The sequence below is a fragment of the Psammomys obesus genome, unplaced genomic scaffold (assembly GCF_907164565.1).
Source record: "Psammomys obesus unplaced genomic scaffold, mPsaObe1.curated_primary_1811, whole genome shotgun sequence".
NCBI classification, from domain to species: Eukaryota; Metazoa; Chordata; class Mammalia; order Rodentia; family Muridae; genus Psammomys; species Psammomys obesus.
The window spans coordinates 14,838,388-14,851,176 of NW_026596079.1; the positions used below are offsets into that span (position 1 = coordinate 14,838,388).

Consider the following 12,789-nt stretch of genomic DNA (forward strand, 5'->3'; position numbering starts at 1 on the left):
TGTCAGGATATTCATTCTCTTCTTCTACCACGGGTTTCAGTAGGTCATCAGACTTACTGGGAAAGCACTTGTAACGGTGGAACCATGTCTACAGCCTGGCTACTCTTATTGCAGATTGTTGTGGCCAACATAAACATGAGAGACACCATGGAAGATAAATCCTGGTCTCATAGTGATATCACAAACTGACATTAGGGAGAAAAATGGGGAGGGAGGGCGGGCAGCAGAGTGGAGAATGTGAGAATGTTATATCTGCGACCAACTAGAGGAGGGAAGAAACAATAACAATGAGCCAGCGCATGGAAAGGCCATGTGGCATCTGAAACATATCAAGGTATAGCCATTTGCTGGCTTTCAGCTACCACCTTAAAGGACAGGGACCACCACAACAGCAGTTTATGTGCCAACATGAATGAGGCAAATTTCACAAAGCCTTACCCCTTGATAAAGAGCTAATGACTGCTGGGAGAGAAAGAATCAATCAGTTTTCTCTATGAACAAGTTTCTGATAGGTTATCCAATCCCAAGTGGTCACTTCTAAACACATATACACACAAGCAACATTAAATGAATTCAGCAGGCTACATTTATACATACTATATGTGTGTGTGTGAGAGAGACAGAGTGTGTGTATGTAATTTAAAAAGAAGTTAGGAATTTTAGAGGGGGCTAGGGGGTCACATCAGGAGTTGCAGGGAGGAGAGAGGGGTAAAAATAATTCAAATACTATACCCATTATTATTAAGGATAGAGCACAGCAAATATCCAAGGTCTTTAGTTTCCCCAGGAAAAGGCTGGTTCACCTTTACTATGAGCAAATTCAGGGCCACTTGTACAAAATGACAGAGAAGGCAGCTATGGTCCAAGAGAGTCCACAACCGAGGTGCCTCAGGACAACACCTAGATCAGAAGACAGACAAAAGGCCCCGGACATGACAAACACAGGCCTCAGAAACCAGGCCTTCTATGTTAAAAGAGGACAAGAACTGGATCTGTGTAGATGGTAAGAACTCAGCAGGCTTTCAGAGAAGCAATCACTCAAATCATCAGAAACATTAGAAAAGAAAGACCTTTCCAGCTCTGAAAACTGCTGCCACAGAAGCAGATCAGGATGAGTCAGAGGTGGTTGTTAAAAGAGAGGAAAATCAATCAAAAAGAAAGAAAGAAAGAAATTGATTTCTTCTACTTTTCAAGGGAAGCTGGTTGATGCAAACTTCTGTACTCGATGGGTAAAGCAGCAAAAAGCAGCCACCCTTAGCCAGGAAAAACAAGGCAGGCCCATACAGTCACTCCCTAACGGTGGTGGTGGGATTCCAGAATGATAGACCAGAACCCTAAGCCAGCCTTAATGTCTCACCAAATCCATCATGAACCTAGTAGATCTCAGAAACCATTAGGCATACCCTCACCTCCAAGATGTAGCGAGCACGTTTCCAGCACTGGAGAGCAGGCCACCTCCAGGTTTTTCCCAGTCATGGATTCCATGATTCCATGTGTGCTTCAGCTTTCGTGACAGTTTTGCTCCTTATAAATCTCTGAGTTAGTCCCACTTGGAGTTCCAGGGCCAGATCACAAACCCTTTCCCACTGGCTGGAGCTTCACAAGGCCTAGCTATGACCACAAGACCTCAGCAAGTGAACAAGCCCTGACTTGTCACTGCCCATATGCAAACAGGCCTGCAACATCCTACCACATGCAGTTCAACAGACTGAAGACTGCATCCTTAGTCCTCCCCAACAGACACACAGACACAGATACACACAAACACAGACTCGCCCCCCCCCCACTTTTCCATGGCTTTCTCTAGGCCAAATGACAACAGCCCCTCAAAAGCACAAGAGCAGAAAGAAAACAGAGACCTTACCTTCTTCTCCCTACACCTTAAGTGATTTCTCTCCTTCTTAATCTTCGAGAATGTCCTGAAGTCAAGAGCTCAAAAGAATGAACTGTCGAATGTCTGTAAACTAGTAGGAAGATCCATGATGTGCTACACACGGGCACATGTAACTTCAATGGCTGCGCTTCCTGAAAGCCTGCACTGCTCTTCCACACCACACCACACCATGGGTACAGCAGAAAAATATTAGCCAAGGAAGAGCCAATCTAGTTAAATCAGCAACCCATCCAAAAAGAATTAGCAGTGAGGGGGGCCTTCCACAAACACAGGAATGCAATACAAAAGCAGAGAAAGTTTCATGGCACAGGGAGTTTTAAGATCACCGTCTTTCTGCCCCAGGGGGTGTCTCAGAGGAGGGCTGGCCAAGGATAGAGGGAGCATCACTCGATTCAGACTTCCAGTTTCGCAAAGGAGGTCTCCAAACCACATCAGCGGCCCCAAATCTGCGCTGATTGCAGGGGGCGTCTCTTTTTAGACATGAGGAAACGGGCTTTTGATCAAGTGCATAAATCCAGAATCACCTCTATGCTAGGGCCATTCTGTGTAACCTCCCTCGCACTCCCACCCCTCACCCCCACCCGAACTCTCTGGCAGTCTCTAGTCCAGTGATGAGGAAAGGTGCAAGGCCAACACGCGCTTGTCGGAGTGCACTAGCCCCGTTCCTCTATCCAGACTGTGCATCCCTGGGCTCCAGAGTTTCCAGAGGATAAACTTGGAACTTACGGGAGGGTGGATCCGGCCGTGACTCCCAGGTCACCGGGGCTGCCAACATCCTTTCCGCGTGGATATCCACTCAGGGGGCTCTGAGGGTGCTGGGTCGCAGCTCCTCTTCATCCTGGCCTTGGGGAGTCCGCTCGACCAGCGGGTCCATGTGCTCGGCAGCCGCACGCGCTCTGCCCGGTGGAGCGCAGGGCTGGCGGGTGGCCTGTGACGTCACGCCGGCTCGCTCCCGGCCGCGGGGGATGGGGAGAAGCGCGCGCCACCGGGCGAGCCGCGTGTGTCCCGGGTCTCCTGGAGTCTGAAGGACTCCGGCCTGAAGGGTCCTGCTAGCTTCCCTCTGCCTGCTGTTCCAAGCCATGAAAGGCACCACGCCTGAGAGGAGGACCGCGTGGAGGTGGGGTGCCACTCAGGCTGCCTAGTGCCCAGATGGCTCTATTAGAGAGCACACTCAGTCTACCCTGGGCTGGGGGTTCTGGCCTTACTTACCCCTAGGTCTCGAAGCCAGTGGCTACGCCCAGGAGTTGTCAACTGGCTTTGCTCCACTGTTCCTCTCTAAGGCAGACGCCCCATCCCCCTTCACCTTGAAGCCTAGCAATCTTCCCACTTTTCAGAAAGGGAAGGAGACTCCAGTGAAGTAAAAGAACCAAGATGCTCAGAGATGAGGTCATCAGTTCCCATAAAGGAAATCTGAATCTTTTCTAACTCAGATCTGAGTTACCCCTGAGAGTACCCTGGGTACCACACAGCGTCCGCAGTTCTGGCGAGAAGGACGCACGCACTAAGCCAACCGGAGCTGAGAGAGGACCACCTGTCTGTACAGCATCCTCCATGCTTGCCCCAAACAGGGCATTAAACTAACCTCTCGAATGTCCAAAAGCTTCTCCAAACAAAGAAAGCTGGTGTGAGTGGTACCCTGGACCTTCTTTTCTCTATATTAAATCCGGTACTGAACAGGTGCAAAAAGACCCTACCTCCATTCAGTCCAGCGTGGCACCCTGCTCCAACCGAGAAGAGGAATGAAAGATGAGGCAGACTCAGACCCCAGAAGGAAACCTGAGTACGGTGGAAAGTGGGACGCGTGACTAGGTGATATCATGACCGTGGAAAGTAATTCGGGCCCACTCTTCGCCCGGCACAGTGCGCCTCACATTACTTCAACCTCTCAGTCTTTTTCTCCTCCGTCCCTCTGTGTTGCCTTCAGTTTCTTTTCATTGCTTCTTAGCCACACGAACATGTCTCTGCTGAAAAGAAATTTTCTCTTTCTTGTATGCGGCAGTGCGATATGCTGTGTCTCCATTACCTCTGGCGCTAGAGAGCGAAGATGGTTCCGAATTCTACGTCTGTATAGGGTGTTGTAGGCGCGGTAGATGCTCTGGCATCTCCCAAAGCACCTGCTGCGAACTTGGGAAGCTGCAAACAACAGGCTCTCAGAGGCCGGGTATTCAAGGACAACCTCAGCACTAAATCCCTACAGATGCCATCTGTTCCTCCTATGAGTCCTACACACCAGAACCGCAACAACGAAAGACCTTCAGCCACGTTCGACCCCATTTGCATTCACTGTGACCGAACCCTGCTGTGCTAATCTTAGACTCTTTTCCCCCCAACATAATATTTTTGCTCTTTGGGAATTTCACATGATGTACCTCACTCACACTTCCCTGTCCTCCCAGGTCCACAAAACACCCTTGTAACCTCCTCCCAGTAAAAATGATCCAAATGGTGTTGGCCATATAGTCCCCGGAGCACGGCCATACTCCCAGGGGCCAGCCAGACCCTTAAAGAAAACCAAGTCCGTGCTCGCTTTGGCAGCACATATACTAAAATTGGAACGATACAGAGAAGATTAGCATGGCCCCTGCGCAATGTTGACACGCGAATTCGTGAAGCCTTCCATATTGAAAGAAAGAAAGAAAGAAAGAAAGAAAGAAAGAAAGAAAGAAAGGAAGGAAGGAAGGAAGGAAGGAAGGAAGGAAGGAAGGAAGGAAGGAAGGGAAAGAAACCAAGTCCTTCCGCACCCCCTCCAGAAGCCATCAGTTGTGCCGAGCTATGCTTCACCATCCTTATCACAATTTTTAAGCGTTCTCTTCACTGGCTTCCTGTCTAGGCTGTTATTGGGGGGGAGGAGGGAAGAGATAAAGATTTTTTTATGGAATGTTTAAATTTCTTTCTTGTAATATTTCACAGAAAAAGCTATTTTTTCTTTTCTTTTTTCTCTCCTTTTTCTTTCTTTTCTTTTTTCTTTTTCTTTTTCTTTTTCTTTTTTTTTTTGGTAATTTTGTTTTAAAGTGACATTCAGGACAGAACTAGACTGTAGCATGCAGGAAGCATTTGGCTACATGACTTGAAGACAAACCTTGTATGCATAAGCTCCTAACTCAAAAGTAAATAAGTCAAATAATTAATAAAAATTTAAAAGGAATTTTTTTTCTTCATAATAGTAGGCTATATGTATATATATAGTAAAAAATAAATTATAAAAATACAGAAAATATAAACTATTAGCTAGGGGCAGCTTTCAGGATTATTAATAAAATCTAGAAATTAGTTTCAGCACAGACAGATGATTTAGACACATGAACTGACACACTGCTGAAGCTGATAAATGATGATTCATTTATCTTGAGTGTGATACTTCAAACTCTCAAACGCAGTGTTTGTTTCTCTTTAATTTTTAAGCATTTATTCATTTTTGTTTGTATGTGTGCAGGTATGTTGTCATGGAGGTCAGAGAACAACTTTGGGGGAAAGGGGTGTTCTCTCCTTCCCATCATGTGGGTCTGGGGAGGGGTGTGGCTAACTGAAGAAGTCAGGCTTAGCAACAAGCACTTTTTACACTCTGAGCCATCTTGCCAGTCCCCTTTCTTTCCTCCCTTCTTTCCTTCTTTCTCTCTCTCATTCTTTCTTTCTTAAAGAAAACTTGTATTGCACTTATTTAAGTTACAAAATGAAGGTTTTAAACCTGGGTGTGGTGGCAAAGGCCTTTGATCCCAGCACTTGGGAGGCAGATGCTGGTAAATCTTTGAGTTCAAGGCCAGCCTGGTCTACAGAGCACAGCCAGAGCTACACAGAAAAACCCTGTCTCAGAAAAAGGAGGAATAGGAGAAAGCTTGGATTATATTTATCTATGTGCAAAGGTCACAGACTATATATGGCTGTCAGAGGACAACTTGTAGAAGTTGCATCGCCACTTCCAGCACGTGGGTCCCTGAGTCTATACTCCAGGTATCAGAGTTGACGATGAGCACGTTAACCTGTTATGCCACCTCCGCCATTCTTTATCTTCCTTCCTTTTGCTCGCTGGGTTTCTACTCAGGACCTCACGCTGGTTGTCGAGGGCTCTATTGCTTTTTTGTTGTTGTTTTTAAGGAGAGGAGTGGACTACCACAGAACCAAAACAATGGCTACATTTGAAATATCTCTTTATGACATGACACTCATGCAGGGACTCAGTAATGTGAAGATGAAGAAAGGCAGACTGAAGCTCTGGTGGCGAGTGTCATCGTCATTGATGGAGAAAGTGGGCAGTCTTCCTCACGGTGTCCGCTCATTCCCCCTTCATTCCCCTGCTGCTTGTCAGTGGTAGTGCTGTCTTCATGCTGCCACCCTCCATTCATTCCACACTGTAATTTCCATGGCAGCCATCAAGGGGCCTAGATTTAAAGATATCCATGTTCTGGACCAGTCCTTCCTGTCTCTACATCTGCCTTGCTATCCAAAACCTCCATTCCATCATTAGACAAGACTGAGATTCTCCTATATTAAGAGACAGGAAATCCATCTCAAGAGATAGAGAGGAATGGAGACAGAAGGGAATCAACTCTATTTAATCTAACTCAGGAGAAGAAGCCAGACTAGAGGCTAGATATTGTTCCAGGAAGAGAGAAGAGCAGTGTCAAGGTCTGGAGGTGCCCGAGAACAAGGTGACCAGTCAGTCAGTCATTCAAGGTTCATTGAATAAGACAGGCCAAGAGTTGCAGACAGTTTTATGTTAGGTTAAAAACCATGTTTTTTGAGCTGACTACCCTGACTTCAGAATCAGCTCCATAAACATCTGTGACTCCATGAGGGAATCAATGGCTCTTGTGAGAGAGCAGGAAGAGAGGGCTTGGATCCAGATGTGGAAGCACTCAGAGAGGCCTGTATTTGGCAAAAGCTGAAAAGAGAGGAGGAGCCTGTTTCTGAACCTTGGAAAATGAAGTTGAGTTTCCAGTTTGCCAGAGAGGCATCTGAGCAAAGAGAACAGTCTGTAGGGAATCAGAAACTAGGGTACAAACTCACTATGAAAGGTTAAGCTGTATTCCAAGAGGCGTCACGTCCCATGCTGAGAGTTTCGCCTTTGTCTTGAAGATCTGTGAGCAGCAGTGAGTCTTACAATACCCTGTCCCCAAGAAACATCACCCAGCTTGTCATGAGAGAATAGATTTCAGAACAGTGTAATCCAGAAGCAAAGAGTTCGGTTAGGAGTTCATGGCAGATGGCTGTATTGGAAAGGTCACCTTGGGAATACAGAGAAGGACAAGACATGGAGAACATTCAGAAAAGCAAACCTATGAGATAAACAAGGATGAGGGCAGTTGGGAACAGGAATGAGTGCCAGGTTCTGCACCTCAGAAGCTGGGGATTGGTGGGATGGTCATTTAGATGTGATGCAAAAGAAGAAAATGAAAATAATAATAATAATTATTATTATTATTAGAGGGAGGAAGAGAGAGAAGAAAGAAAACAAAAGGAAAAGGAAGAAGAAAATGTAGCTATAGCTACGAGTAAGTAGTGGAAGTCCTCTCCTGTGAGCTATTAATAGTTGATAGCATATCAGCGGGTTGCTAGCCTAGGTGCCTTTAGTGCATGAAAGGAGTCTCAGTAGAAAATACCATCTGTCTGTCTTTGAAAGAGTCATTATATAACCCAAGCTAGCCTGGAACTCCCGTGCCCAAGAACGACTGAGATAAGTTCTGCCAGGCTTTCAACATCAGACAAGGTCCAGGTGTTTGGTCGGGCATGGGCATAAGCTGGTATTGAACTCTTCGTGCTCCTGCCTCAGCCTCCAGAATGCTGGGATTACAGTCACGTGACACCATTTCAAACAAGATAATCATTCAGTAGCGGCTAAGATGTTGGGTGGTAATATTCACACACAGGTCAGGATGATGATTTAAGTGAGAGGACCAAGTCCTAAGGATTGAATATTCTGCGGACCAAAATAGGCGCAGGTTGTTGATATTCAGAAAATAATAGCCAGATGTAGTGGCACATACTCTTAATCCCAACACTCTGGGGGCAGAAGCAGACAGGTCTCTGAGGTTGAGGCCAGCCTGGTCTACATAGTAAGTTCTGCTAGGACATGCAGAGCTACATAGTAAGATCCTGCCTCAAAACAATAAAATAAATAATTAGAAAATACACAGTAACACTATGGGGTTTAGTTTGCTTCTGTTTGTCCTTTAAGGCCTCAGTGACACAGCCTTCTTCCTGGTGTCTGGTGACTGGGCCCTCTCACCCTTCATCACACTCACAGTTGTGGCTCTGGAAAGGACTTGCCTTTCTTCCTTCTGGATTCTGCAATGATCCTCCAAATTCAGTTATTTTTCTCCCCTACTAATGGCCTCTAAATAGTTGATATCTGTGGAGGAGGTGCGAGAGACACTGTGGTCTACACAAAACACATGGTTCTTGGCCTAATAGAAACAGGATTTTCTTTCCCCAACCTAACCATGTGTGTGTAATCTTACCATTTTCTCTTATTGGGCTTTTCCTTCTACCTGGAATACCCAGTTTAAGAGCTTAACTCTCCTCTCCTCTGTGGTTCTTTCTCCAGCCTCTCCTCTTTTGTTTTTAAAGCCAAATCCCTATCATTCACTTTTACCAATAAAGACTCCAGAGCTGGATGCTGGGGTGAAAGCCTACCAGTTCAGAGAGGCAGAGAAAACACCCAGCTGACCTTCCTACTTAGCTGAAACCCCAGGAGCACTCTAGGTTTAGAGCAGGCTTTCCCATGTAGCTCAGGTTGACCTATGACTAGATATAAAGCCCAGGCTGGTCTTAAACTTCCAATCTTACTGCCTTAGCCTCCCAAATCCTAGAATGACATGCGTGCGACACTGTATCTGGCTGATTAGATATTTTTAATGAACATATTCTGCTCAGACCCACTATTTTTTGTCTAAGGTTTTCTTCAACTTTTTGGTGTTTGTTCCTAGATTAAAGTTGTTTTATTTATTTTATATCATTACAAAATCAAAGCAGAAAGAATTTGAAAGAAATTAAACAAATATACCATCTGCTAGGAAGCGACAGTGTTTACCATGGGGTGTTTGGCTTACTGTCCTAGACACTTATGTATATACATACACACACGAACACCTGCTTTTTCTTCAGGGAAGTGGAAGCAAGCCATATACATTATTTATATTGTTCTTTGTCACTTAATAATACATGGTGATCATGTTTCCATGACAACACCTACATTGTTACATCACTAGTCTTTAACAGGCCTATACCATTTCTCCTGGAGTTTATAACATGTTTTACTTCAGCAGCCCCTATGGCTAGAAATTCATTTTGCTTGCAAAGTTTATTATTAAGTGCAGCACCGTCACACACATCTTTGATATTAAAACTTTGCATATGTCCTTAGAGACATCCTTAGGGTAAATTCTCAGACATGGAATATTAACACTTTATTTGCCATATAAAATGTGTATGGTATGCAGTTATTATTCCTCATGTCTTTTTTGAGTTTTCCCTGTACTTAAGATGAAAGGTTGTTTTTTTTTAAATATGCTTGATTTTAGTATGTTCACGTCTAACAACCCTGTAATTAGTGATTTATTCTTGCTATTTTTACACTCAGAAAGTTGTTTCTTGTCATGTGACCACACCAATGCCTCAGCATCCATTCTTTCTAGAGATCAGACGAAAGCCTAGCATATGATTCTACCTCTTTTGCTAGCTATCACTTCAGGAATGGACTGATTGATTCATTCTGGCCAATACTTATGGGAGGAAAGCGACTGGACTCTTCCAGGGAAAATGTACAGTTTGCTGAACGAAGAAGAGTCATTTCTCGTCTTCTAAACAAAAGAGAAAATATTTTGTTCTTTGAGATAATGGTTACTCTCAGGAATGCTTTTGCATACAGGTATGAAATCCTTTCATACCTTTGGCTTAAGCAAATAATGGATTACAGTTGCAATTGTTTAGAATTGCAATGGTTTAGAATTTGCAATTCTCATTAATTGGTAGTAGGGAGGCTTGTGGGTTCAGTGGCTCCCTCTGATTAGACCAGGATATTCTCCCCAGGTATCTGATGCAGCCATCACCATCAAACTCATGATTAAAAGAACAGAAAAAAACTGCAGCCAGGTCTAGAGCTTTGGTCAGAAAGAGCAAAAGTCACCAGGGCCTGAAGGTATACATCTATGATGTAGCTCTTGGGGGACAGACGCAAGCGTGTTAGGAGTTCAAAGCCAGCCTGGGGCACACCCCTCGTCAAGATTAGACTTCCCTAAACTAGTCTGCTAGCTACAAGGGAAGCTGGGATTTTCCATTCTCTGTGAAAAAGGCACAGAGGAAGAACTACTAACCAGCAACCAATGTCTGTCTTGACCAGCGGAGCTGGGCTTTCAGTCATTTGAAAAATAAGTTCATACAGAGTTTGATTTTTTTCTTTTATTTTAAAAGTGTTTTTAATAGCTCCCTCTTTCCCATCTAACATTATTAATCAGCCTGAAGATTAGCTTTATTGAGCTATAAAATGATGCTGTGTTTCTCCTGGGAGAGTGCAAGTACCTCCCTAGTACTATAAATATGGAAAGCACAATTTGTGCAGCAAATTTTCTGAAGTGTCCAGAATGTTGGTGCTGGGACACCAGTGCAGAACTCCATGTCCCTGGTCCCACTGGTTGGTGCAGGAGTAATTACGAGGACCCTGGCTCTGAGTGCAGTGCTCCTGAGTCCTTAGTTGAAGGTTCTGTCCCACAACCCTGACCTTAGTAAGTGTCCGAGCACTCAGTCACAGAAAGACTTTTTGTCTTCTAGCTGCCGTCTCTACCTATACCAAAGCAGCTGCCTTCCACACCAAGCACACACTTCAAAGAACACTTGACTTTTGAGCTAGAGAACTATTCAAAAGACAGAGATGGCGGTGCAGAAAAAGTTAGCTGCTGCTGATCTCAGACGTATCTTGTCAGCTGCAGTTTGGGCATGTTCTCTATGGAATGAGGTTTTCAGTTAGAGAAACTTCACTGAAAGATATAATGAATCCAGGGTGCACTCTGTGCTAGAAAGCTTTGAGTTGGCATGCCCTAGGACAGTGGGTCTCAAGCTTCTCTTTTTTTTTAATTTTATTTTTTTCTTATCAGTTACATTTTATTAACTCTGTATCCCAGCTGTATCCCGCTCCCTTATTCCCTCCCAATCCCACCCTCCCTCCCTCATCTCCACTGTGCCCCTTTCCAAGTCCACTGATGGGGGGGAACCTCCTCCCCATTCATCTGATCCTGTTTTATCAGGTATCTTCAGGACTGGCTGCAAAGTCCTCCTCTGCGGCCTAACAGGACTGCTCCTCCCTTGGGGGGTGGGGATGCCAAAGAGCCAGCCATTGAGTTCCTGTTAGAAATAGTCCTTGTTCCGAACCCTCACTATGGGAAACCAATTGGTTACTGAGCGACCTTGGGCTACATCCGAGCAGAGGTTCTAGGTTATATCCATACATGGTCCTTGGTTGAATGTCAGTCCCAGAAAAGACCCTGTGCCCAGATATATTTGGTCCTTGTGGAGCTCCTATCCTTTCCCCATCAGACTAACTCCCCTTCTTTCATATGATTCCCTGTACTCTGCTGAAGGTTTGGTCATGAGTCTTTGTATCTGCTTTGAAAACACTGCTAGTTAGAGTCTTTCAGATGCCCTCAGTAGACTCCTGTCATATGTTCAATGCACATCCCATCTGTCTTTCTAAACGAGGATTGATCATCTTACCCCATGTCCGTTCTCTTGATTATCTTTTTTAGGTGTATAGATTTCATTATGTTTATCATATCTTATAGGTCTATATAAGTGAGATATACCATGTTTGTCTTTCTCCTTCTGGGATATTTCACTCAGAATGATCTTTTCTAGATCCCACCATTTGCCTGCAAATTTCATGATTTCCTCCTTTTTGATTGCTGAGTAGTATTCCATTGTGTAAAAATACCACAATTTCTGTATCCATTCCTCCATTGATAGACATCCGGGTTGTTTCCAGATTCTGGCTATTACAAATAAAGCTGCTATAAACATGGTTGAGCAAGTATCCCTTTTGTGTACTTGAGCAAACTTTGGGCATATACCTAGCAGTGGTATAGCTGGGTCTTGAGGAAGCACTAGTCCTAATTGTCTGAGAAAGCACCAGATAGATTTCCAAAGTGGTTGTACCAGTTTACATTCCCACCAGCAGTGGAGGAGGGTTCTCCTTTCTCCACAACCTCTCCAGCATGTGTTGTCACTTGAGTTTTTCATCTGGGTCTCAAGCTTCTTAATGTTGGGACCTTTTACTACAGTTTCTCATGTTGTAGTGACCCCAGCTGTAAAGTTATTCTCGTTGTTATGTTATAACTGTAATTTTGATGCTGTTATGAATAGTAATATAAATATCAGTATTTTCCAGTGCTCTTAGGCAACTCTCAAAAGTCTCAAGACACACAGGTTGAGAACCACTTACCCAGGACCTATCACCAATCCTGTAAGTCTCTGTTTCTTCCTCTGAGCAAAGAAAGTAATAGCAACCATTACACACCTTGTTTGAGGGTGAAAATAAGATAAACTCCAGGAGGCTGAGTTTTCTACCTTTAAAAAATAAGCTGCCAGCTTGTGCTTTCTCATATTCCAGAGAGACCTGACTGTCCTGTTCTACTGTTCTACAACACCACAGTCTGGCCTACCGTAGGTTCTCAGTTAAGCTGATAAGTGTATATAAGTTGAACATAAACCCTAAGGCAGGGTCTGACATACAGTAAATAGTTTCCAGTGTTATCCACTGTCTCTAGCAGCTACACACTGCTGATGTGAAGTAAGTTAAGTACTCAGTCCCCTCTCCATCAGCAGGGTTTTCATCTAAGCTCTCCTAGTGCTATGTTTTATCTATCTATCTATCTATCTATCTATCTATCTATCTATCTATCTATCTATCT

General features: G+C 44.4%; 1 long non-coding RNA gene and 1 other non-coding gene across 4 annotated transcripts in view; one reads left to right on the plus strand and one right to left on the minus strand.

The window, feature by feature from the left end:
• LOC129690876 (uncharacterized) overlaps nucleotides 1–2,776 on the minus strand; it is a 196,163-nt gene extending 193,387 nt beyond the window's left edge. For 2 of the 3 annotated variants that reach the window (XR_008722367.1, XR_008722366.1), the window contains exon 1: nucleotides 2,621–2,776. This is a non-coding gene — a long non-coding RNA (uncharacterized LOC129690876). Of the gene's footprint in view, nucleotides 1–1,409; nucleotides 1,558–2,620 lie in introns of those variants that run through there. The other variant, XR_008722368.1, reaches the window with a different exon arrangement.
• Nucleotides 2,777–4,413: 1,637 nt separating this feature from the next.
• Nucleotides 4,414–4,520, plus strand: LOC129690926 (U6 spliceosomal RNA). Its single transcript, XR_008722379.1, has one exon. It is a non-coding gene; the product is annotated as a U6 spliceosomal RNA (small nuclear RNA).
• Nucleotides 4,521–12,789: the final 8,269 nt, after the last annotated feature.